This window comes from Piliocolobus tephrosceles, chromosome 16 (genome assembly GCF_002776525.5).
Source record: "Piliocolobus tephrosceles isolate RC106 chromosome 16, ASM277652v3, whole genome shotgun sequence".
Classification (NCBI taxonomy): domain Eukaryota; kingdom Metazoa; phylum Chordata; class Mammalia; order Primates; family Cercopithecidae; genus Piliocolobus; species Piliocolobus tephrosceles.
Genome location: NC_045449.1, coordinates 17,615,828 through 17,642,768, shown reverse-complemented (window position 1 = coordinate 17,642,768; position 26,941 = coordinate 17,615,828). Strand labels below are relative to the sequence as shown.

The following is a 26,941-nucleotide window of genomic DNA, read 5'->3' as shown; positions in this document are numbered from 1 at the left end:
AATGAGAGATGGGCAGGGTCCATGTGGTGTGGGGCCTTCTGGGCCACGGTGGAGAGCACAGACGTTGTGGTGAGGGCCACGGAGAGCCCCAGAGGGTGAGCAAGAGTGAGCATCACACACGTGTGTTGGGGAGTCCGCAGTGGCTGCAGCAAGGCAGGATGGATTGGTGATGGGGGTGAAAGGGGAGGCCAGGAGGCCAGTAAACAGTAAGCTGGGACTGTCCCCCAGAGAGCAATGATGGGGCCAGACCAAAGTTGTGGCAGGGGCTGGAAAGGCAGGGCGAAATTCTAGAAATGTCAGGAACAGAGCATCGATTCCAGATACTGGTGGGGAAGAAGAAATTTCTCCAAAGTCCACGCTCCTAAGCACCAGTTAGGAATCCCTTCCTCCTCCTGGACTGGAGAAGACGTCTCACCCAAACTCCCATACATATCGCCAACCCTTGAGTCTGGCTTACACTTCCTGGTGTGCGACAGCCCAGCAGGGTCAATACCCTTAGGTGACAGATTGCATGTTTGAGGCCCAGAGAGGGCAAGGGGACACACAGCATAGCGGCCCAGAGCCACGCACCATCTCCATCTTCAGCACAAGCCTGCGCCAGTATGTTCTTTCCCCTAGGCTCACTGCAGGTGGGGGGTGGCGGGGACAGAGTGTGACATTTCAGGCCTGCATGGTGGTGGCCTCCCTCTGGCAATGCCTCCTTGGCATCACTGTTTGGGTGTCAGTGGGAGCACGGGCTCCCAACACAGGGATGAAAGGCGGATGCTGAGGGCTTGGAAGGGAATGAGATTCCCATGGGAAAGGGATGACTCTGCATACCAGCCCCCGACAGGCTCGCTTTGATGGTGGATCAACCCCAGCGGCTCCTTGGGCACCTGCCCCTTGCTGGGAAACAAAGGCAGCAGGCGGTAGGCAATGGTCGTGCGCACACACGAGCAGGGAGCCCCCGGCAGCCCCCGTGTCTCTGCCATAGCTTTGTCTCTATTCCTGTCTCCTTTTCGGGCAAAAACCCCCCTCATGGACTGGATGCACTCCATGTTGATGCACCCTCTGTCCCCACAGCCTCCAGAGCCCCCTGGCCACTTCCACTCCCACCCTCAGAGCCACTGCTAAAAGATTTTGTCTCCCAAACAAACTGCATTTAGAGATCACCCACTTGTTCCCTCTCATGGGCCTCAAATGAACAGCTAGTTGGGCCCTTCACGGACATGCTCATGTCAGGGGCTTGTGGGCCACATTTGCTGAATGAATGAGTGAATGAATTTGGTGGGTGGGTGGGTGGGTGGATGGATGGATGGCTGGCTGGCTGGAATTCTAACCCCAAGCAAAGCCACTGCTATTTTTGTTAGCCTAAGCAAAATATGATTTCCCTACGGCTTTTAAAAACATGGTGGGTAGCTCCATACTTGGGCTGGGAAACTCAGGGGCATGGCCCTGCGAAGGCCAAACAGTGGGGTGCCCCTGGACCCCGGGCTCCTGTCCCCCCATCCATTACCATCTCCAAAGCTCCCCCTAAAGCCCCCTTTCCTGAGCTCCTACATACCCCCAGGATTTCTCCTGGCCTGTGAGTATCCCAGGCCCTGGGTCCTTAGGAGCCTCCTTATTGAGGGCCAGAGGACACGGGCAGAGGGAGGGCACATGCCTGCTTGGAGGCTGCCTAGCAGCTTTGCAGCCGGCGAGAGTAGGGCTTTTGTCATCTGCTGAGGACAGTGGGGATGGTTTAAGGTGAAATTTAAGCCCATTAGTGCTTGGCTAATGACAGCAGCAGCAAAGGGGAAAATGAAGATGGCAGGGTGTGTGAGCACCCATAAATTGCTGGGGCTGGCGCCGCCTGTGTCCTTGGGCCTGGCTCCCCGGCCCCTCCACTAGCTTGCACCAAGTAGCTATCCGCCCCCACCCACCCCCATGGACCCCCCTGGCTGCTGGCCGGCCCTGGCCCCTGACCTGGCCAGGCCTCGCAGGCCGGGCCCCCAGGGTCAGTGTGCGGCTGGGGCCTCAGCCAGGGCGTGAGAAAGGAATTGGCCGGGGAGCCCAAGCATGGAAGAGGCAGTATCTTCTTAATCTCCCTCCTTTTATAACTTCTGTCTTTTTTATGCACATGCAAGGATCCCAGCTCAGCCGCCAGCATCTCTTCCCCAGGCTGAGCCGTCTCCCTGTAGCTAATGCCTGACAGCTCTGTTTATGTCTCCCCATAATTCTCTGGTTTTATGTTTTTTTTTCGGGGCCATTAAGCTCCCAGCCACAGGCTCCTTCCCCTGCCCCCGCCTGCCTTTGTCCTTGAGGCTCAGCTGCCCCACCACCCTTTGGGAGACAGGCTGTCTCCCTACCCCGCAGGTGGACAAGGATCCTGTACCCCAGCCGGAGGCCTCACTCAGGATGGCTGCAGTGGAGACTTCTGGTCCCAGGCCCTCCTGACAGCAATCCCTCTTCCTCCCGCCCCTCCCATCACAGGCCTTGAACCGCCTGGTTCCAGGGGAGACCCCACCTAGGGTCCTGGAGGGCCCACCAAAGCCCTTCTTGCCCTGGGCGGGGCCCCCTCTGCTCACTTGCCCTGCCATCCTCCCGGTCGCTGCTCCTCGGTCCCATCCTCTGGCCCCTCTTCCTGGGTGACCATATCTGCTCCCAGAGCCACCTCCTGAGGGCAAAGCCCCCCATTTCCCTCCACCTGACCCATCTCTTCAGTCAGTCTCCACTGCAGCCATCCTGAGTGAGGCCTCTGGCCGGGATGCAGGGTCCTTAATGGCTTGGCTCCAGTGCATCCACGGTGTCCTTAGGCCTCCTCGCCCCACAGGTCTTGCCTTCTGCCCCAGTCTTTCTGTAAGGCCTGAGGAGGCCCCCAAATCCTGGGGTCCCCCTGCCTGAAGTACGCCCATCTGACCCCCTGCCCATCCTTACTGCCACAGCCCTATGTCTGGCCGTTTCACTACCCACCAGAAATTCCATGACCACTTGCCAGCAGGATCTCCTCGTCCCTAGCCTCTGCCCTGTGTGGCCCCTCACAAGCTTGTCATGTCACTCCTTCATTATGAAGCCATCAGTGGCTCCCTATTGCCTTCTGTTCCTCCAGCCCTGACCTCAGCATGCTGCTCAGACCTCTTGAGCCCCCGTGCCTCGGGGAAGCTGGCCCTCAGCCCCACATGCTGCAGTCTGAGATCCAACCTGGGCTGTCCCAAGGAGGCCTGCATGGAAGGCTTAAAAGGCACAGCCTTATCTTATCTCCCTCTCCTTTTGGGGGAACACCCCCACCCACCCACCTCTACTCTGGCGCCCAGCACCTCCGGCCCTGAGGGTGACCCAGCTGGCAGAGAAAGGGCTCCCCTCAGATACCCTGGCTTCTCTGTGGGGAGACCATGCCAGCAACTTTCTCCCTCATTCGTGAAGACAAGGGCCGAGAAGCCATTTCTTCTTTCTCTTTAATTGCCTTTCTGCAGAATGGCCTTTGTCAGCCAGAGGTCCACACAGCGCGTCCTGGGGGCCCCTTTCCCACACATGCAGGTGGCCCCAATCCCACCTCATCTGTGAGTGCTGCTCTGGCCTCCTGGCCACCCTTTGCCACAGCCTCATCTCATCTGCCCCCCAAACTGCCTGCCACTGCCACCTCAGCCTTCTGAATACCAGGTGGCCTGGGCCTCGCTCCTCTCCTCTCTCCCGCTCATGAAAGAGTGCTGGGGAGCGTCCAGGCCTGCCTCCCCTAATGGAGCCCTGCCCACCCTGCCGGGAAGAAGTGCTAACACCAGCCACAGCCGCCGCGTTGGGTCTGAACTTCCTCCTCCTCCCATGCACTCCGAGGCCCAAGCTCCTGGCTTGGTTTCAATCGATTCCAACCTGAGCCGTCTTGTGTCTCCCCAGTGTGTCTGGCTGCAGGTCAGCAGGGCGCAGGCTACCCTGCCCACCCCGGCTGGCACTCCACGCAGCCCACTTCCTGCCCTTGAAAGACATACCGTCACCCTCTCACGTGATGGTCAGAGCACTGCCTGGCCCTGTATCTAGCGTGTAAACTGGGCAAACTACCTGGTCTCGTTGGGGTACTATTCTCCTCTGAACCAAGGCCCACTCAGTCCTGCCTTCACCCCACAAACAGCTACTGAGCACCGTGGATGTGTGAGGTACCCTGCCAGGCTGCCCTAGAGATCAATCCTATTGTTAAGAGTGGCCTCAGAATTTGTGGAGCTCAGTGCAAAATGAAAATGCAGGGCCCGCTCACAAAGTAATAAAAACTCAAGACAGCAACAGCAGAGCAGCACGCACCAAGCACAGGGCATTTCTGAGTGCCGGCCCTCGGCAGCTGCACCAGTTATGACCCACAAAGATAGTCCTGGCTAGATCATGGGACCAGGTGCCACCCCCTGGCAGTGTCCCCTAGGTCCCAGGCATTCTGCTGAATGCTGCAGGAAGATCATGATTTAATCCTCATATTACACCTGTGACACCACAGATAACCAGCAATCCTCATGGTAGCAACAGTTCCTCTTTACTGAGCACTTATCATGTGCTAAGAGTTTTACTCACATGAAGCCAATGAACCATCACAACCACCCGGTTCTGGAGCTTAAGAGATAGGGGTTCAGAGAGGCAAAGTCATTTGCCCAGGATCACGAGATGGGAAAGTGCTCAAGGCTGGAGTGAGCCCAGGTTTCTGAGCTTACCGGCTCAACTATATACTTGGTGGCAGTGCCAGTCCTGTGCCCACCCTGCCGCAAACATCACCAGGCCCACCCCCGCGTAGCAAGGCTGGAATAACAAGGCCACCGTGGCAAGGAAAACACTGAGACTCTTGGCTGGAGCCTGAGAAACGTCCTTCAGTTTCTCCCTGCAAAGAGGCAAAGGCTGAGGCTTAGGGAGGGTGATGACCTCTGCAGGATCACAGCACACAGCAGGTCTTCCAAACCCCAGTCCCCACAGCCCGGCTTCCAAAGACATTTTTTTTCTGCCCTGGCAAATGCTCATGACCTGAAGCACAATGGAAAAGGCAGGATGCAAAAGCGGACATTCAACACAATCCCAATTTTCTTAAACAAACTGGGTGGTAATGCACGAAAGTACTAACATCAGTATGTTCTCAGCAGAGGGGCTGGAGGGGACTTCATTTTCTTCTTTACATTCTTCAGTATCTTTTTTTTCTTCTTTTTTTTCAGTGAGATTTTTTTAAAAAGACCAACAGCTCTGAGTTTTCTAGAATGAATGGGAACAGGAATTTGTGGAACCAAATTCTGGTTAATGGAGAGTTGCCATAGATACGGTGTGGGGATTACACATTCCCCAAGATCCAGAGCACAACACACTAATTCTGGGCCTGCTGTGGCCTGGGCCTCTCTTCCCTTCTTTGTTGAGGATTCAGTGGGCTCCTCAGGACCCGGGGGCCTGGGGTCCTCCCTGGGACATTTCCACCTGGCTTATTGGGGAAGTCAGTGCTCTGGATTGTGTGCACCCCAGCAAAGGGCTGTGGGGGATCCTGGAGCTGGGAGTTGACTGGGCCAGGGCTCATTGGGAAGCATGTCCATGTGCATGCTACGCCCTCCTGCCCAGTCTCCACTCTGGCCCTCACTGGTCTCTGCCCACCTCCGCCCTCCCTTCCCATCTGAGACCTCCCTCAGACTCACACCACCCCGCCCTCCTGCTCACAACCCATGGGCTTCCAAAGCCACAAGACCAGACTCCCACCCTCCCCAGAGCTGGCCCCTGCCACCATCTATCTCCAGCACCCACAGTGCTCTCTCCTTTCCTGCGGTGGCCCCTTTCCTGCCTCCACACCTTTGCTGTCTGCTGCCTGGAGCACAGATTCCTGTGCCAGGCTGTGGCCGTCACATGGGGCCTAACAGCGCCGCCGCCTGTGCGCCTGTCTGTCATCCCCAGCAGACCCTACCACACCACCGAGGTCCCCGCCCCGCCCCCTGAGCCTCGCGCAGTGCAGTGCCAGGGAATCCATCAGCAGTGCTCTCCGCCTGCCTTGGAGGTGGGGCTGGGTTGAGGCCCCAGCACGCCCCGGAGCTGACGCCCAGCATTCAGCAGACAGAGCAGAGCCACCTCCTGCCCAGAGAACCCCCTGGGTCTCTGGCCTGAGAAGAGCTGACAGCTCCTTAATAGAAGCAGGCCGCGGACTCGCCTGACTGACACCGCGCCTGGCTGAGAGGCGGTGGCTCGCATCAAAGCCTCATTTTTCTTCTTCCTGTTAGGCGCTGAAACAATTTACATAGAGCGCCCCACATGTGTCTGCGACAAAGATGCATCTTTCTCATAACTGGCAGGCATCCCCTCAGCTTCCTAGACACCCCCGTCAATGCCTGGCCCCCTTCCTTAGGAGCGGAGGTCTCAGAGACATGAGGCTTGGGGAGGCCAGCCAAAGTAACAACCAGGCCATATGTTTCTTAAAACAAAAACAAAACCCAACAGCCCTTAAGGGCTTGGGGGTGGGGACATGCATCCTGCCGGACCAGGGCAGCTGCACGGGACACCACGATGTGAGTTCACAGGGAGGCTGCCTGGCTGTGCAGGGGCTGGCCTGGACCCCAGGTCTTCCCTGTGATGAATTCAAGTTTGAAGGCACCGGCTCCAGTGCCTACTGCTCAGGCTGGGTGGCTCCAGGGGCAGCTCCTACGAAGCCCTGTCTTCTAGAGCCAGAGCCTGAAGCCCCACCATTCTCCTGGCTTCATCCTGGGCAAAGGATTACCCACTCTTGGCTTCTAAGAAATGCCACACCCCAAGAGAGTAACAGGGTAAGTCTCACCAGCCCTGTGAGTGATCAGCACCCGGGCCCTTCATCCTGTGTGTCCAAGAGTGGGGAACAGAGTCGGGCTGAACCCCAGCCCCAGGCCCCAGGGCAGGAGGTCCCCTCCCCTGACTTAACAGATGGGCCGCCTTGCCTCTTGTGAAATGGGTGACTTGCAGGGAGATTCCTCACACGTGTACCTGGTGGATGTGAGTTCAATGCATTCAAATATTATACAACTATTCTTGCCTGTGTACTAGAATGTGCTATAACATCACTGTGTGACTCACACAGTAAGGCCTACGTCTTGCCGTTTGGGGCTGCACACTCAGCCCCATGTGATTGTGCCTTGCTTTACACGATTTTCATCTTGTGTGTATAATACAGACCCTCAAGTCCCCTGGAAGACAAGTCCACGCTGGGGATGTTTCTGGATTCTGAGGTGGAGGAGCCCTAGGGCTGGGCCCACACACCTTCCCCTCCACCTCCTGCATGGACCGTGCCTCAGTCTCTTCTGTGTGTCCAGTAGAGGCTTCTTAAATGCAAATGAGACCCTGGCAATTCCACTTCCAAGGCACACATTCAATGGGAATGCCACACACAGGCACCAAACAATGTGTTCGAGAATGTTCATGGCAGGCATATTCACAAGATCCTCCAATTGTTTTATTTTTCAAAAAAACGTTTGAGAGATGAGGTCTTGCTATGTTGCCTGAGCTGGTCTCAAACTATCCTCCTACCTCAGCCTCCCGAAAGTGCTGAGAATACAGGCGCGAGCCACTGAAGATCCTCTGATTACAAACAACCCAAACAACCCAAGTGTTCATCAAAAGTAGGAGGGAGAAACAAGCTCTGGCATATGCACACAATAGAATACTACACAATAATGAAAACAAACCACTGTCACACACAGCACGGATAGGTCTCAAAAACAGCAAAAGAAGAGGAGGCCGGTCGCGGTGGCTCATGCCTGTAATCCCAGCACTTTGGGAGGCCGAGGTAAGCTTGAGGCTAGGAGTTCAGGACCAGCCTGGCCAACATGGCAAAACCCTAAAAATACAAAAATGAGTTAGGCGCGGTGGCAGGCACCTGTAATCCCAGCTACTCGTGAGGCTGAGGCATGAGAATTGCTTGAACTCAGGAGGCAGAGATTGTAGCGAGGTGAGATCGCGCCACTGCACTCCAGCCTGGGCGACCGAACAAGATTTTGTCTCAAAAAAAAAAAAAAAAAAAAAAGAGGAAAAGAAGTTGGACAGAAAAGGTTTCATGTCTGTGAAACTCAAAAGCAGACAAAAGTACTCTTGGGCAGGAAATGCTTGATGAGGGGGACAAGGGACATCTAGGGGCTGGTGATGTTCTTTTTCTTGATGTGAACTTCAGTTATACCAGAGTGTGTTTGGTTTGTAGAAATTCATCAGCTGTCCACCTATGATTTGTACTCTCCTCCGTATGCAAGTCAATAAAAAGTTAATAAGTAAAACTAAACGAGGCTGCAGCCTCCTCTACTCAATCCCTCCTCCCAAGGCTCCTCACCGTGCTCCGGGTAAAGTGCTGAACTTCCTTGGTCCTTGTGGTCAATGTCGGCACCACAAAATATTTCCTGTCCTCCTCAGCTAAAGGCAGCAAGCGGGTCACTAGCCCACAAAGATGTCCGGAGGATGGCCATTTTTGCAATGAAATTCAAGTGGAAGTGCCACATGCTGCTTTAGGGAGGAAGCTCCATGAATCTGTACACCTGTCTCTCTCCCTCTATGCCACAAAATAGCCCAAATGGCTGCTGTTCTGTCTGCCCAGGTCCTGAGTGATATCAATGAGCAGTCTCCCAGCTGTCTGGTCAGAGACCTGGCATGAGTGAGAGCCAAACCCTGTTTGAAGGGGCTGATATTTGGGGATTATTTGTTATGCAGCACACCCAGTCTATTGACGAGTACAACTAGGCATTCAAGGCTCTTTGTGGCCTGGACCCTCCCAACCTCTCTGGCTTTGTGAAACAGAAACATTCTGACTGTGAGTCCTGTGGATTCTACACTCCAGGCATGCTGGGATCTTACAGCTGTTCAAATGCACCAGGTTCTTTTATGACCTGGGCCCTTGTACCTGTGCCCAGCACACTTCTCCCTGCCTGCCTTCCAGGCAGACTGCTATTGCGCCTTGGCCACTCCAGCAGAGTGGGCTGCCCCGTCTTCTGGCTCCCAGGGTCTCACGGTGCCCCTTCTGCCCCAGCGCAGCTTACCCCTCTCGCTGCTGCCAGCAGCTCCTTGAGAGCAGGCGTGTATCAGTGGTCAATTGTCATTTCCCATAGGAACAAGCAAGGAAGGGAGTGAGGTACACAGGCTCCTGACCTCCAGCTCCTTGGGGAGGGACTTCACAGGCAGCTCCTGGTCTGGATCACAAAGCTAAATGCAGCCCAGCACCCGTGGTCACTGGGTGGATCTCTAGGATTCCTCCAGCAGTCTCCGCATGGCCAGCAAGCTCTGAAAACATGGTGTGTCTTAAACCTGTCCCACTTCTGTACTCCCAGGGACTGCCATTCCCACCCCAGGAAAGCGGGGGGATACAGGGAAGGATCTGGGGGAAACGGTGCTGCCAATTAACCTGTTTTAGACAATGCAAGTTGGAATCTCAGAAAAAGAACACTTTTTTTTTTTTTTTCCCCCCAGAAAGGCCTCCATTTGAGGCTGTGTGATAAATGATCTCTGGGTTCAGCTCTTGCCTCAGAATCCCAGCTACAAATGCAGCGGGGAACCACCCAGAGCAGGAGGGTTTCCAACCGGCCTTTATTGACTCTGCCAATCACTGGGCCAGCCCCCATGGGAGCCTCTTGCTTTCCCTAGTGAGAGGAGAGGGTTGGGGAGTGGGCAGTATGGGCAGGAGTGCAGTGGGGAGGGGGAGGCGGGTGGATGAAGGAGTGAACAGGCTGTGGAAGCACAGGCCCCCTGGATGCCCTGTGTCCTGGGGGTTCTTGGCCCTACTGAGCTCACCTCCACCTGTGCCTCCCCACAAGTCCCCCACCACAAAGCAGAAATGAGTGGGATCAAACCCCTGGCCAGTCACAGCTGGCGAGTCTCTGAGCAAGCACCTCACTCTCCTCTGTGTTGCCACAGAATTTGGAAGCCCAGAGAGGGTGGGCCACTTGCTCATGGTCACACAGGAAAGTAAAGTGAGTGCTGGGAGCCGGCTCTCCTGCTTTGGTGGGGAAGCTCCCTTGCTGCTGGGGTTAGGGTCAGAACTTCCCTTCGACTCAAGCTGAACCTCTTAGCTGTCTCAGGTGAGGAGTACTCCTCCCCAGCTTCATTTCCCACCCCTCTCCCATGCACACTCCAACCACACTGGCTCCCACCGGCTCCTCATACACGCATGCCCCTGACCCCCAGGCCTTTGCACATGCTGCTCCCTCTGCCTGGGACCCCATCCTCCTGGGTCTTCTCCAATGAGCCCAGTCACCGCATCTGAGAAGCCCTCCCTGACTGCCCTGCTGAAGGGAACTCCCCTAGCCCCTAGTTCTTACCACTCTCCAAAATCACCTCCCTCGTATATGTATTCACTCTCTTGTCTGTCCGCACCACCAGACGGTAAGCTCTGTGAGGGCAGCGTCCATCTGTCTTGTCAGGGCATACAGCAGGCACACGCATGCCGAATGGATGGGTAGCTGCTGGTGGCACTCTAACCTCGATCCCAGTGCAGGAATGAGGCCTGTGGCTGTTTCTGGGCTGCGCTCACACTCAGGAACTCCTGGTTCAGCCAAAAGGCCCTTGGGTGCCCTGAGACCTCCCTCCCATGCCTCTCTCCTTGCTGGGCCCCGTCCTGAGACCTCTCCATCCCTACACCTACCCTCGCTCCTCAGTGACCACCACCTTTCTCCCACTCAACTGTGTCCCCTGACCAGATGCCACCCAGGCCCCAGTGACCAATCAGACACTGCCCCTGCCTCCTTGGCCTGGTATTCACAGGGGATTCCCACTCACCTCCCCAGCTCCCACATTTCATGCCTAGCAACAATGACTTACAGGGAGCTACTGGCACCCTCTGGAAGTCTCCCAAACTTTTGTGCCTCCCAACCTCTCCACCTGCTCCTAGTTTGCCTGGCAAAATGCTAGTGGGCCTTGTCACTAGTTCAGGAATCACCTCTCAAATCTCACTGTGACTTTCCAACTGACCTGCCCTAGATTCCCTCTTCCCCTTCCACTGTCCCCCGGGGCACTGGCACTCCACAGGTCAGGATCCACAGCTGTCGGCCTCCTAGCAAACTTGCTGCTTCCAGTTCCACCATGGTGCCCCTGTGCCTGGCACAGAGTAGGTGCTCAGAAAAGCTAATGACGTGGGCTGGTGAATGGATTGGTGCGATTCCAGAGGCTCAATCTGGTGGCTGCATGTGTGCCAGGAACCTAAGAGACCAGTGAGGAATCTGCCACCCCCATTTCCTTGGGCACTAGTTTAAAAAAAAAAAAAAAGCCGTAGAAGAACTGTTTTCATTTGCCAAGCACTTACTATGTGCCAGGCCCTGTGCTGAGGTACTCACATACGGGTCACCTCTTTTAACCCTCAGGACAACACTGGTCTATTATTATCATTTCCACTGTAGAGATGAGGACTCTGAGCACAGAGAGGACAAGGAACTAGCCTAAGGTCACACAGCTAGGAAGTGAAGGAGCTGGGACTTGAACACAGGTCTGTATGACTCCAAAACACTTCCACTGTGAATGAGATGCCTATCCTGAATATGCAGTTCGAGGAGGTTCTTGGGGGCTCTGGCGAGGTGGGTAGTCTGCTGGGCTTCCCTCCTGAGCCCTCTGTACCCGTCATCTACAGGCACGCCTTGATGCCAAACTGCTCCCTCCCATAAATCAATCCCCAACTTCTTTGGCTAGGAGGTGGGGGCTTCTTCCTGAAGCCTTTCTTGGCCTGGCCCTGGGCAGCTAGGACCAAGCAGGAGGAAGGGTTTTCCGCAGTGTGGCCCTAGGCTCTGTGGCACCAGCACCTGGAACACATTTTATTTCAGCTCCACACGTTCCCTGCAGGGTGGTGCCACCATTTGACAGCCGAGGAAACCAAGGCCCAGGCCCCACAGCAGCTCCAGCTTCTAGACTCTGGAAAGATACACCCTTTGACTTCTGGGTGGGGCTGGGGGCCTCCTTGGTGTGGGACTCTGGGAGTGGACACTGGATGTCAGGGGTCCCTCTCCATGGCAGGGGACCCAGGACCAGGCCACTAACTGAGCTGCCATAAACCCTCCGCATCCAGGAGTTCCCAGGCCAGGGACATTGGGCTAAGCCAAACTTCTGGATACAGTCTGGGTGACCTTGACCCTGATGCCAAGCCCATCCTGGCTATCAGTAAACTTTTCCTTGGGGACACTGGCCCCTCACTGTCTACCCTTCCACCATTACAGCACTGCTCAAGCACACAGCCACAGTGACTTGGACGCTTGTCTGTCTTTCCCCCAGGGCTGGCGGTAGGTGGGGGCAGAACCCTGTCTGGGTGCCCAGTCCTGTCCAGCACAGGGCTCTGACCAGGAGGGAGCCCTCTGGGGATGTCTGTTAGATGAGTGAATGGATAGTTATGCATTTATTTCCCTTCTGCTATGTTCTACAGCCCACCTCCTCCAGGAAGCCCTCCCTGAACAACTTCCATCTATTACCCCAAGCATCCAGAGCCCTTAATAAGCACAAATCTCACCCCAAGACTCAATTTAGCCCCAGATCAAGATTACAGCACCCTGGTGGGCTCTGTCCAACTTGTACTCAGCTTCAGGGACACAGCTTCCACTTCTTTTCACAGCTCTGCATTCAGCATCCACTGGGGGCCTGTCTCCACGCTCGGTGCTGAGTGAAGCAGTGGGCAGGCCAGGCACGGCCTCTGCCCTTGAAGACAAGCACCGAACATTCTAGGTCAGCTGGGTCCCCTCTGGCTAGCCTGGCTCTTGGCAAACCTCACCCCGAAATATGTGAGGACATGGGGAACTATTCCAGCGTATTAAGGGCGAAAAGCAGGTCACTGAGGGTATGCAGAAAGAACATGATGCCACTTCTCTTTTAAAAAAATGTGTATCTGTACCTGGTTCTGGAGCAACTGGGCCCAAATGTGACCTGGCCATCAGGGGGTGGGGTGGTGGGGAGTCTGAGACTGCAGGGAAACATTATTTTCTTGATACTTCTATTTGCTGAATGTTCTGCAATGAACATATATATCATTTGTCACTAGGTGGAGAGACTGCCACTGGACGCATCCATAGCTGGACTGAAGTCTGTGTCTCAATTTGCGTCCTGGTTTCTGGAGATGCAGAGACAATTCCTCCAGGGCCGGCCACTCAGACCTGGCAAGGGCCCACAAGCTCCCTGCCCGCCTCTGCTTCTCTAGGCATGCTGTCCCAAGGTCTGAGGCCACACCACCCTTCCCCACATGGGGATGGGCATATAGCAGGTGCATCTTAACAGCTTGCAGAGAGCAGCCAGCCTCCCCTGGTTTCTGCCTGGGCAGGTGTTCTCACCTGTGCAGGCCTTGAAATCCTTAGCTGCACAATTAGGGTGATACTCCCCAAACCCAAATCTCTGTTCCTCCTCAGCTGGAAACCTTCCATGGCGACCAAGGGCCCTAAGTAAAAACCCTCTTGCTTTGCATCCAAAGTCCTGCACCCTCTGACCCCTGCTCCCTCTACCAGCACCCCCCACCGACCAAAACAGGTCAGCCTGTAATCCACCTATCAGCTGGGCCGCTTCATACCCCTGGGCCTTTGTACACACCAGTCCCTCCCCTATTCATCCTTCAAAACCCTGCCTAGCATCAGCCCCCATGAAGGGCCCTCTGCAACACCCTCACCACCCTGAGTGTGCTCCTGGTACATACATTGATCATCACACATCTGCAATTAGGGGTTGGCGTGTCTGTCTCCCACCAAACCAGACGCGACAGGGATTGGGCCTTTTGTCTTTGTTTTAAATCTCTGGTGCCCAGATACTGCCTGCAGACAAACAGGCACTCAGGAACGTCTAGCTGACAGGTGGGTGAGTCAGTAAACAACATCTGCACAGCCCTTTACAGTTTACGAAGCCTTTTCCCGTCCTCCATCTCACGAGCCTCCTCTTACCAGGGCAGCGAGGAGGGGTCTCCCAGAGCCCGTCCCTGACCACAGGTGCTGCCTCTGAAGGCCTGGGAGCTTCAGGGTCCCTTGTCTTCACCTAGGCAGGAGCGGGGTCTGCAGGGCTCATCAAAAGCAGCTGGGACCTCCTTTCAGCTGTAACCACCCATTTCCTCTGCCAAAGGCTCCCTCCCCACCCATCCCCTGGAGAGGGTTTGCTGAGTGCCCAGGTGGTGGCCGGGTTGGTAGGGCTCGTGGCGGCCCTGCCATCCTGCCCAGAGCTGCCGGGATGCGGCCGCTGGAGCAGCAGCTCCACCACCGAGTCTTGGTAACAGTTGCTATGTAAAACGCTCGGAGGGGGAATTTACTGTCAGCGTTAATAATAGATGAAGGTTTCAGAATTTTTGATGCCTTACGTTCTAAGCCGTTTGATTTATAATGTCTCTGGAAAGGGAGAGATGAGGGTGGGGGCGAGGTAGGAGGCCCAAAGGCATGAGCTGGGAGCTCATCTCCCTGCATCTTTGGCAGACAGGGAAACTGCGGCCCGGAAGGGGAAAGCTACTGAGTCGTGTTCCTCCAGAATGCCAGGACCCACGGGGACTTCAGATGCCCAACGCTGCCCTGTACTATGGGAGGGGAAACCAAGTCTCAGCCTCTCCCGCCCCGGCGCCTGGGGTTGTTTTGATGGATTACTGCTTCTCCTTTTAGCGTGAGCAGGTGTGTCTCAAGTAGTCTCCGGAAGCGGCATTGATGGGCGCCTGCGGCGGGGGCTGTGTGGGGCTGATTACAGGCGCTACACAGGCAAAATGCGAGTCCCAACTTCCCTTCTGCTTAGCTGCAAGTGGCAGCGGCTCTTGAGTTGGGGGGAAAAATCCTCCGAGAAGAGGTGGCAGCCACGGCTGGGCAGGAAACAGGGCTGTTTAACTGGGGTCCTGCCGCCCCAAGAAAGCCGCAGTACCCGAGGGGGAATGTGGAGCGCAGGCAAGGCACACACTGGCAGGTGGGCCCCGCTGCACGCAGGCTGTCCCCCACCCCTAAGGTACGCTGGGGTTACTGGAATTGAACTGGTCTGCAGGAGGGCGGCTGCCCACCTCCACCCCCGCAGACTTGGCCCACAGGGCCTCCTGACCCGGAACTCTCTCCTGCCTCCGCAAACTCACCTTGGCCTCTCAGTCCAGGCTCAGGAAATCTTTCCTGACTTTGCAGCCAAATAAGCTGCAGTCTTCAGGCCAGAGAAGCCAGGCCCAGGGCTGAGCACCCAACACCTCCACAGTTGTCCGCACTTACAAGCTGGAGTGTGTCTGGGCTCAGGGTCTCCCTGCCTCAGTCCTCAGGCCAAGAGCTCTCCCTGGAGCCCACTCCAACCATGTGACACCAGCCTATGCCTCCCTGGGCCTCCATCTGCCCCTCTGTAAATGGAGGTGACCAGCCTGACCCCACAGGGATAGGGTGAAGAGTACACAGGGCCCAGCGCTCAGCACCCTCTGGGGGCTGCCCGAGAGGGCCCACAAACTCTGAAAGGCAGTGGGCATGCAGTTAATAACAATGGCAACAGTCATGAACAGAACACGGTTCTCACCGGACGAGCACATCACCCCAGTGAACAGGTGGGAAGCCTGAGGCCTAGCAAGTACACCTTCACGGAAGCCCCTCTCCCTCCCTGTCCACTTCCCTGCCTCGTTACCGACGACTTGATTTGCTTTCTCCAGTGCCCCCAACTCAAGCGTCTGCTTCACTAAGAGGATTTTTGGTCTATCTTGTTCACACTGCGTCCTGAGCACCCGGGACAGGCCGGCACGTAGTAGGTGCTCGAGGTATTTGCGGAAGGCTGTATGGAGATTTTCTGATTTGAAGCTAGCACGCTTTTCTTGACTGCATCTACCTTTATACATAAGGGAGATAAAGGTAAAGAACAAGACAGTGGAAAGGAAACACACTATTTCAAAGGAATTTCCAAGAATAAAAAATTCATTCATGCCAGGTGCGGTGCTCACGCCTGTAATCCCAGCACTTTGGGAGGCTGAGGCGGGTGCATCACCTGAGGTCAGGAGTTTGAGACCAACCTGACCAATATGGAGAAATCCCGTCTCTAATAAAAATACAAAATTGGTCGGGCGTGGCGGCAGGCACCTGTAATCCCAGCAACTTGGGGGGCTGAGGCAGGAGAATCGCTTGAACCCAGGAGGCGGAGGTTACGGTGAGCTGAGATTGCGCCATTGCACTCTAGCCTAGGCAATAAGAGCAAAACTGTCTCAAAAAAAAAAAAAAAAATTCATTCATTCCTGCTGTGGCCAGGCACCCTCATGCCAGGCCCCGTGATGGATGCTTAAGTTTCGCAGGCTCCAGAACTCCTGTCCCAGGGGAACCGGGACACAGGCAGTCCCAACAGGCCCTGCAATAACCAACCGACCCCAGATGGAGGCTGGCCAGGCCCTCCTGGCCTTCCATGGTGGCTAGGGCTCACATAAGGACTGGGTGCACCGAGGGCCACACTGGGGACACTAGTCCCCGGTGAGCTGCAAAGAGCAGCCAGGTGGATTTATCACTAAAGGGAGAGGGTTGGGGATAGGGAAGGGTGATGTGTGCAGAGGGTACAGCTCAGTCTAAGCTGTGAGGCACGGCAGGGCTTGGGGTGGAGAAGGCAGGCTTGAGAGGGTGTGGGCCGGGTCTGAGGGACACTGGGTGCCAGGGGAGGAGCTCTGGGGTGACCCAGGCAAATCTGAGGGTGAGGATGACATGACCCCATGGGAGAAGGCATGGCTGGGCCCAGGATATGATGAGCAGGGAAGGATCTGGGGGGACACACCCGTTGGCTAGGACACTGACTGATGAAGGAGGACATGCTCCTTGGAGGGACTAAGAGTCTCTGCTGGAGAGATGCCCCAAATAAAGGGCACTCTCCTGAGTCTACCACCCTCTGCCCTCCCTGGTCTCCAATGTCCAAGCCCCCTGCCCTTCAGTCAGGCCCAGCTGGGGCAAGTTGGTGGGAGTGGCCCCAAGGTCGTGGCAAAGAGGGAATGCCAACTCACCCTGCCAAGTGGTTCCAGTGCCCAGTGCTCTCCCTGCCCTCCTAACTCTAGGCCTATACCCCCCCTTTCCTCATCACTCCTGCCCCATCCACCCAGGGAGCAAAGCTGCCAGAAGATAGAGCCTACTTAATCAGCCACTCAGCATTCCATAGAGCTGTATTACATGCCATGCGCTGGGCCCTGTGTGGAGGGCTCACAGTCCAGCACTGGGGTGCTGCCAGGCTCTTGGGGTGACAGTGTGTAAATAGGCCTGCTAAACCAGGGTGGCAGCACCGTGACAGGAAGGCTTAGGCTGTGGGAGCTCAGAGGAGCCCTCTAAGCAGTCCAAAGGTCAGGGCAGCCTTCAGGGGGAGGCACCGTATGAATGTTGTGGGGGTACAGCTATGGCTACTTCTTCTCCCCTCCTGACCTCCTCCCTGTCCCACTCCAAAGCCTGTGTTTATCAAGTCGCTCCAGACAGGCGGGCCTTCTCCACTCCAAATTACTAGCCCTCTCAGAGCCTCAGTTTTTCTGATCTATAAAATGTACCCAATGAATGCAAACTGGGAAAGTGCTTAGCAAGCACCTACTGTGTAGGTACTCCTCTTCTCTCCCGCACCCTCTGTGCAGAGACGGGCCTTCACCCTTGTCCCATCTTCCTAACCCAAGTAGAGGCCTGGTGGCAGCCCCCCAACCACTGCCCAAAAATGCTTAGGGCCCTGGGAGTACCCGGAACTGAACACTAGTAGATATAGGCTGTCGGCTACTATTTGTTATGGCTTTAATAACAGTTTACAGGGGGCCAGTTTCTCATGGATAAGGCACATAATTTCTGTAACTTTACTAATGCCACTAACTTGAGTTGTCATGGGAGGCAGGAGGGGAGTTAAAGATCAGGTTAGGGAGGCCGGGCGCAGTGGCTCTTGCCTGTAATCCCAGCACTTCGGGAGGCCGAGGCAGGCAGATCACCCGAGCTCCGGAGCTCGAGACCAGCCTGACTAACGTGGAGAAACCCCGTCTCTACTAAAAATACAAAATTAGTCGGGTGTGGTGGCGCATGCCTGTAACCCCAGCTACTCGGGAGGCTGAGGAAGGAGATTTGCTTGAACCCAGGAGGTGGAGAGGCAGAGGTTGCAGTGAGCTGAGATCGTGCCATTGCACTCTAGGCTGGGCAACAAGAGCGAAACTGTCTCAAAAAAAAAAAAAAAAAAAAGGCCGGGTGCGGTGGCTCAAGCCTGTAATCCCAGCACTTTGGGAGGCCGAGGTGGGCAGATCACGAGGTCAGGAGATCGAGACCATCCTGGCTAACACTGTGAAACCCCGTCTCTACTAAAAATACAAAAAAACAATTAGCTGGGCGAGGTGGCGGGCGCCTGTAGTCCCAGCTACTTGGGAGGCTGAGGCAGGAGAATGGCGCGAACCCAGGAGGCGGAGCTTGCAGTGAGCTGAGATCCGGCCACTGCACTCCAGCCTGGGCGACAGAGCGAGACTCCGTCTCAGAAAAAAAAAAAAAAAAAAAATCGGGTTAGGCGAATGGCATAAAATGGCTTTGTACAAAACAGGAAAAGACACCCTAGGTGCCAGGCTGCACAGCTGGCCAGTGGCTGGATTTCTTCCAGGGGTCCTTGTACAGTGTACAACTTGTACAACTATACACTTTGGCCCTAGGTTCAGGTGAGTGTCAGCATGGGGGCCTTTCCCTAAATAGGTCTCTCCTGCTTTACAGACCACCCAGCCCAGGTATGAGACCTTGACATCCAATGCAAAGTTTGAGTGTGTGTGGACAAGCACATTTTTCTGAAGAGGGTCTAGAACTATTTTCCAAATCCCAAAGGATCCACAGTTCCTCCAGTCTAGACTTGAATCTGGAGCCTGGGTCTGCGGTGGAGAATGGTAGACAAGACTTTCTAGAGCCTGGAGAGAAGTTCAAATGTGTTCTGAGACACAGACATCTGTCATTCCATTTCTCAAATAATGGACTTAAGGCTGAGTATCAAAACTACACACAGGCAGTTTAAAAAAAAGGGCATTCTTGAGCCCCACCCCTTAAAATCTGTGATTTGGGGGTGGCCTGAGCCCAGGAATCTGCCGCTAGTACAAACTTCAGGGTGGTTTATAGCACCCAGCAAAGCTCAGGAAGCTCTGATTTAATACATTGTTATTAGCTTGGCTTAAATTGCATTTTCTTTTGGTGTTGGTGAGGAAACAATGTATATACCCCAGAGATCACCCAACACCCAAAAGGCTATCCATGTATAACTGTACAGCTGATTTCATGAGTTTAGCTCCCTTTTGTTTTGTGGGAATGCCATAGGGGTAGGCGGTGTGAGATTTTATCACTGCTCTACCACCCCCACCCCCACTCCAACCCTGTCAAGCTAAGACAAGGCACAGCAAGTAATGCACAAACGAAGAGTCAGATGCTGGGCCTCCCAGGTCTGGTCGGCTGGGGTCCTGAGCAGCCCTCAGTCCAGGCCCCTCCAGCCTGTGTCTGTGACCCTGCCTTCCTCCTGAGGCAGGGCCAGCCCCTGGGGCTCCTGTCTGGCCAGGACAGTGGGCCATTCACCAAGGGCACACACCAAACCAGGCTCCTCTGGCCTGGGGTCCAGGCCAGACACTGACCCAGTGCCCTGGCCTTGGAGACAAGCTCTTCTGTGTCTGGGTCTGAAGGCACATCTGTCTCCCTTCCTCCCAAGTCCCGGGCCAGTACAGCCGGCACCACCCTCCAAGGAAGCCTCAGGCAGCCTGATGAATGGAGGCATTCAGCAACACAAACCGAGCACCTACTGTGTGCCAGGCCACAGACAGGGCCCTGCCCTGAGGCACACATGTGATGAGGGCGGAGAGTGCACAAAAAGAGATATAAATGCAGGCCAGAGGAGTGCCAAGCAGTGCAGGTCACGGTCTGTGTGGAGAGCCTCCTGAGGGGGTGAGGAATCGGCCGGAAAGAAGAACTTTTAAGAGTGTCCAGGAATGACGTGCAAAGGCCCTGTGGTGGTGAGGGGAGGGAGGGGCCAGCGTGGTAAGTAAGGTGGTCGCCCCCCCCACCCCGCCCGGGGACACGTCTGCAGTGCCTGGCCACCCACGGCCGGATGAGGATTAGGGGGCGCTGGCCTAGCAGGCCTCTCACTCTCAGACTCCAAGGGGCCAAGAAAAACTACGGAGAGGAAGCCGGGGTCTGGAGGCGTCCTTTGTTCGGGGCCGCCATCAAGGAGCACTCACCCCTATCCCAGGCTCCCAGGGCGGCTGTTCCGGAAGCCCCGCCCCTTTCCAGCCGCGCGCGGCCGCGCCCGCCTGTTAATCACAGGCAGCGCGCGCCAGTACGAGACCAGCCTCGCCCCGGGGGCCCCGCCCACAGGTCAGCCCCGCCCCTTTCCGCTCACCCTGCCCCGCCTCTCCGCAATGTACCGGCCAATCAGGGGCGTCGGCCCGGGCTGGGTGCTGGGGCCTGTGCGAACACAAAAGGCAGGAAATGCGAGTAGTCTCGGGCGCTGTCACCATGGCTACCTGCGCCCGCGCGCCGCCCTGCGCCCAGTCCCGGCACTGGCCCGCGGGTATGCGGGACTGGAGGCTCCTGCGGGGCGCTGGGCTGCCCTCTCCCTACAGGGCTGCAAGACCCTGGGCCTCCACTCCCTCGTCTGTGAAATGGGGTCACATTTTGCCCTGGGCTGAATTCACTCATACTTCAACAAACATTTATTGAGTGCCTACTATGTTCGGGTGCTAGAGATCCACCACTATAAGAGATCAAAACAAAACAACACTCTGCCCTTGGTGGCTTCTATGCGGGGAGTTGGGGAGACGCACGGAAGGGAGGGGGCCAATAAGCAGCAACATAAATCAGTAAATTGGACAAGGCGTTACACGGCGACTGAGTGCTCTAGGGGAAACATTCGCTAAGGGGAACGGATACTAGGTTCGTAAATAGGGTGGTCTGGCGGGCCTCATCAAGAGTGGTAATTTGAGGGAAGACTCTAAGGAGAAGGAATCGGCCCTGTGGCTCTCCGGGAAGAGCACTGCAGGCAGGACAGGCGGCCAGTGCGTGCAAAGGCCCGAGGCAGCAATGTGACCGCAGGAGAGCAAGGGGGTCACGGTGCATAGCTAGGGAAGAGTTATGACAGTGACACAGCAGAACAAGCCAGCAGGTGCTCAGTCCAGTCGCTATCTGTTCACTTTCCCTCCTCACCTTCCTTCTTTTTTGCTACCCTTTCCTTCTCCTCCAGGGACAAGGGGAAAACACCAGCTCGAGGTGAGATAAACCTCACCTCAATGTTTAGGAGACATTCCCTCTGCAGTGTGGTCGGAAGGATCTCAGACCTAGGTCACTGGTCTGTGCAAGCTCTAGGGGCAAAGCAGAGACAGGAGCCGAGAGGTCAGGCTCTCTTAGCCTTTGCACAAGCTGTTCCCTCTGCCTGGCATGCCTTTCCTTTTCAGTCTGACAAACTCCCACCTTATCCTTCAAAGCCCGACCAAAGCCACCTCCTCGAGAAGCCTGGGCTACCTGCCTTGGTGAGGCGCCACTTCCTGGAGCTACTCTTCCATACAGACGCCATTCTAGCACTGGCCACACACCCCTCCCTCCTGCTTTCCTGCATGGAGGAGCTGCTAAGGGGCAAAAAGGCCAACATGCCAGCACTTGTCAATCATAAAGAGTCAGAAAGACAAAACCCAAAGCTGACAGCTAATGGTTAGTAGCCACATGTGTACTCATCTTCCCCCTCTGTGGAGGGCGGAAGGAAACACATGCCCTCCAAAAATGGACAGCTGAAATGATGAAGTGCTGAGCCCTGGCCCAGACCCTCAGAGAGATGTAGTCAACTACCTTGCAACCCTTGGACAAGCACAAAACCAGACCAAAGAGAGGCCAGTAACTGTGGCTCAGCCCGCATGAATTTCTTCTGGACACTGGCCTGCCTATTTGAATATCCGTGATGTTTGGTGGAGTCAGAGGTGAAGGTCTCAGCCTTTGGCTCCTGCATCTCCAGACACCCATCATGTGTTTCTAATGGGTATTTTCCCCTTAACATGTCATTTGAGCCCCTGCCTCATCAGTAAACAGGACTAATTATAATACCCTCCTGCAGGGTTGTTGTAAGAATAAAATGGGCTAATTTGAGAAAAGTGCTTACGACAGGGTGTAGTGATAAGGACTCGGTAATGGGTGGCTCTGCTTATTAGAGAGACCAATACAGCAACCTATGGGAAGCTTTGGAGTCACTAAAACCTGTTCTCCGTCCTTGGAGCCACAGCTGGACTACATTTCCCAGCCTCCCTTGCAGCTGGGCATGGTCACATGACTGTGCTCCAGCCAAAGGAATGTGAATGGAAGTGATACCTCCTTCCAGGTTGGACCCTCCACACTAAGCCAGCTTGATGCAGACCATGCCCAGGCCACATTGCCATGTGGAGGAAACCTCCACCCCCCAGAAATACCACCCTCCAGAAATACAAACCTCCATCTAGAAATGCTAGGTTGGTTTGTTGCTGCAGCTGGTCTTACCCTATAGGGTATGTGCTTATCCATTCACTCATATGCTTCTAGAAACCTCAGGGGTACTGTGCATTTACCCGAAATGAGGCTCCACTGACACAAATCTACCAGTACCCCTGCTCTGGGTGGGAAGGCTGTCAGCTCTAGGGCCCCAATAAATATTTAATGAGGCCCTAGTGGAGCTACATGCCCTATGCTGGGTGCTGGGGATACAGAGGGGAACAACAGAAGGTAGGGGAACTCCCTGCTTTCATGGAGCTTACAGTATGGCAAGAAGGACCAACCTTAGTAAATAAACCAGTGCAGGAAGGCTTCCCTGAGAGGAGATCTACATGAGAGAAGAAAGGAGGAGAGAGAGTTCCAGGCAAGAAAGACCAGCAGAGGCAAAGGTCCCGAGGCCTGAAAAAGCATGATCCACTTCCTGGTACCAAGAGGGGGAAAGATGAAGCGAAAGCGAGCCATCTCCATCACATCCCCTCTCTGAATTTGTTTCCTCATCTTTAAATTGGGGCCATGCTAATAGCCTCTCAAAGGGCATCTCTGAATCTCAGAGGAGAAAACAGCACATTCGAAGGCTCGTGGATGCTCATTCATTCCTTGATGTTACCAAGAGTGTGCAGAAAGGCCTCTGCCTGATGCCTGGGCAGTGAGTGGAGGATGCCGGCTAGGAGGTGAGCAGAGCTGTCTCTGGGGCTCAGGAGGCAGGAGCAGGGAGGGAGAGTGGCTGCCATTAAGGCTCCTGCCACGCAGGCTAAATATCAAGAATCGTCTCCAGCCGGGAGAGCTATTAGGCGGCAGCGGAAGCACTGGCTCTCTGGGGAGGCGGGCAGGACTGTCCCTAGAGGCAGCCCAGGCGAGCTGGTGCTAAGAGCGGGAACTCTCTGCTGATGGGCAGATGCTGGCCGCCATTCAGCCTCTTTCTGGACTGGGACGGTTGTGATGGGTATTGCAGGATTCGTGGGGAGATCCAGGAGGCCCCCAGGGGCTGATGTGTTGTTGTGCATTTCCCTGATGCTCCACGCCAGCCCTGCTGCTGTCTCCTGAGGTCAGAAGCAGGAACAGATGCAGCAGTTATTTGAGGTGTGCCTGCCACCAGGTGCCAAAAAGGGCACAGGCAGGGAGGGGGGTGCAGCTAGAGGAGGTCCCATTAGGGGCTGAAGCCCCCGGTGATTTGCAGCAGGACCACATCACTCCCTTGACTCACATACCTGTCGTGGCCCCTGAGGTCCCTGCCACCAGCTTTCAGGCTCGCCACTGCTCACTCCAGTGCTACCAAGCTCTGCAGCCCTCCACACCACGGTGCCCCACCAACACATGTGTGTGTACACTGTTTCTTCTGCCAGGTATGCCAGCCTCGGCTCCCATCCTCCTACACCTTTTCTATCATCTTTTGAGCACTGCCTGGAATTCTAATCATGGCTAAGCCAGTTGTCCAAGCAAACTCCCCTCTCTGATCCTTAGCTTACTCACTGCTAACATACAGAAGCTATTTCCTATCTCACAGGGTTGTTGGTACAAATTAAACATGAGGATGTATGTGAAAAGCACCTAATAGCATGTGGCACGAAGTAGTTATTTAAAAAGTAGAAACAAGAAAACCCCCACAAAAACCACCCAATCAACCTTCTTGGAGCAGCACCTCCTTCAGGAAGTCTTTCCTAATCACACCCTGGCTGTCCCCTTCTCCATGCATTTGAGTGTAAGTGTCCTTTTACTGGGCCCTCAGCTCCCTGGATGGTCCCTGGCATGGCACTACCTGGGACAACAATGACTTATTTGGGCATCAGCCCCATCCCCACCAGCCTATAAAGACTTTGAGGGCAGGGACATTCCTGGTGGGTGCCAGGCCACATAGTCAGTGTTAGATGAATGAGTAAAGAAGGTTGGGTGTTCTCATTCTCTTTGCCTGCTGCCATGTAAGACATGCCTTTCGCCTTCCGCCATGACTCTGGGGCCACCCTAGCCAGGTAGAACTGCTCTTGCTCTGTCGCCCAGGCTGGAGTGCAGTGGCACGATCACAGCTCACTGTAGCCTCAACCTCCCAGGCTCAAGTGATTTTCCAGCCTTAGCCTCCAAGTAGCTGGGACCACAGGCACACTCCACCATGCTGAGCTAATTTTTAAAATTTTTTGTAGAGATGGAGTCCCACTATGTTGCCCAGGATGGTCTCAAACTCCTGGGCTCAATGATCCTCCTGTTTCTACCTCCCAAAGCGCTGGGATTACAGGCATGCATCACTGTGCCCAGCCAGATTGGCCCTTTTGAGATATCTTTTCAAGTTCTTTGCATGTCTGACAGCTGATGGCTCCACCTGGACCTACCAAGCTCTCCTGTGGCCCCATCTAGAAGCGACTAAGCACAAGAGGACAGCTCCAACCCAACCAGTTGGCACTCCCCATACCCTAGGCCCCTGCCACCAAATTACCTTTGAAAAACCCCTGACATCAGAGTGTGGCCGGCCTCGTGTCAAATGCCCCTGGAACCCTAGAATTCTCCGCTCTCAGCCCAGGATGGGCTGCCAGGACAGCCCTCTGTCGGTTGCCCTCACCTCAAGCTCTGCCCGGTGGTCCTGACCTCAGCCCAGACTTCAGTCTCCTTCCCAGGCTGCCACTAACTGCAGCCTCCAGCGATGGGGACTGGCCCACCCCACCTCCCACATCCTCTGACAGGCTACTAGTCAGCCAGTGGCTAAGTGCCAAGCGGCCAGCCTGAGCTCAGGGCTGGCTGGAGAAGGGGTTATAAAACATCCCAGGCAGCCCCAGGGGTTTGGGGAGGTGACGTGTGGGGGTCTGTGAGCTGTCTCCATTTCTTCTAGAAACCTCAGGGGTACTGTGCATTTACCCGAAATGAGGCTCCACTGACACAAATCTACCAGTACCCCTGCTCTGGGTGGGAAGGCTGTCAGCTTGAGGCCCCGCTGGTTCTCTCCCCAACCCAAAGCTCAGATAGGCAGTTATGGATGTCTTTGATTAATAAGAAATGGGGGCGATGAATTAATCATTATGTAATAAATGCAGTTTGTTTGGCAGTCGTATCTTTCAAAAACATGGCTCCAGTGTGTGTGTGAAATAATGCAGGGGTCCTCAGAAAACACATGGGACCGGGCGCGGTGGCTCACGCCTATAATCCCAACACTTTGGGAGGCCGAGGTGGGCGGATCACCTGAGGTCGGGAGTTCAAGACCAGCCTGACCAACATGGAGAAACTCCTTCTCTACTAAAAATATAAAATTAGCCAGGCGTGGTGGTGCATGACTGTAATCCTAGCTACTTGGGAGGCTGAGGCAGGAGAACTGCTTGAACCTGGGAGGCAGAGGTTGTGGTGAGCCGAGATGGCACCATTGCACTCCAGCCTGGGCAACAAAAGCGAAACTCCATCTCAAAAAAAAAGGAAAGAAAAGAAAAGAAAACACATATGGTGCTCTGAGGTAGGCGATGGCTTTGGCCCTAGTAGCCCCCATCCCTGGGGGAAGCAGTGACTGAGGCTTCTTAAGGGGATGGCAGGAGCTCCTGAACTCCCAGGAGTAGTTCTGGGAGGGACAGAGAAAGGTGGTAGCTCTCTTAAACCCCTTAGGGCAGGGGCTCTGGGCTCAGCCCAGGTTCTCTACCTCCTGCCCAGGGCCAGACTGACCCAGTCCGCTGCCTGCCTCGCTCTGAAAGAGGACTGAACAGATGTTTCCTTCAATCAGGAAAATAATGTTGGCTCCCAGATGGGCTGCGGCGCGAAAACGCGTCCTCTCCCTGCCTCCCTTTGTGACAAGGCTTTCTTTCTGGGGAGCAGCTGAGCATCGGAGATGGTGAGTGGGGGCACAGTGGCACCCCCGGGGGCATCTGCCGGGCTTGGCTATCACCTGCATCCCTGGAGAAGGAATCCTGAAGCACAAAGGCCCTGCTGGCTGCCGTTTCCAGTGCTCAGGGCTGACAGGTGCTGGTGGAGGATCTGCTGGCCAAGAAAGGGGCAATGGTGGCCTGGTAGGCAGGGGCTGAGCCCAGAGGGATGCCTCCCAACGCATGCCAACTCCACAACACCCATGTGGGAACCACGCACCCAGTCCCTGTCCCCAGCTATGGTATGGCTTGGCTCCTCACTCATGCCCAATCATGGCCCAGGGCGGCCCCCACCTTGCAGGGCCCAAGCCTGCCCCTCACTTCCAGCCACATCCTCGCGGCTTCCTCCACCTGTTGGCCACCGTCCCTGCCTGCCCTGGACTCCACACAAGCCTCCCTGGGTACTCCCTGCTCACCCTTCTGTAAGCTCTGCTGGAGTAAGTAAGTTTTTAAAAACACATGCTGGACCAGGTCACTTACTTCCCTGCTTAAAAGCCTTCAGGGCTGGGTGCGGTTGGTCATGCCTGTAATCCAACACTTTGGGAGGCCAAGACAGGCAGATCACCTGAGGTCAGGAGTTTGAGACCAGCCTGGCCAACATGGTGAAACCCTGTCTTTATCAAAAAAATACAAAAATTAGCCAGGCATGGTGGTGTCTGCCTGTAATCCCAGCTACTCAGGAGGCTGAGGTTGCAGTGAGCCGAGATCATACCACTGCACTCCAGCCTGGGCAACAGACCCTGTCTCTCAAAAAACAAACAAATAAACAAACAAAAAAACGCCTTCAATGGCTCCCTGACTTAAGAGAATAAAAGAGAAACTCCATGGCCTGGC

General features: G+C 55.3%; 1 protein-coding gene across 5 annotated transcripts in view; it reads right to left on the bottom strand.

The window, feature by feature from the left end:
* RAI1 (retinoic acid induced 1) overlaps positions 1-26,941 on the bottom strand; it is a 131,435-nt gene that overhangs the window by 38,452 nt on the left and 66,042 nt on the right. Inside the window, exon 1 of one of the 5 annotated variants that reach the window (XM_026448090.1) lies at positions 20,012-20,108. The exons of the other annotated variants lie outside the window; for them this stretch is intronic. The gene's annotated coding sequence lies outside the window, so the exon portion shown is untranslated. Of the gene's footprint in view, positions 1-20,011; positions 20,109-26,941 lie in introns of those variants that run through there. 5 annotated transcript variants of the gene reach the window in all.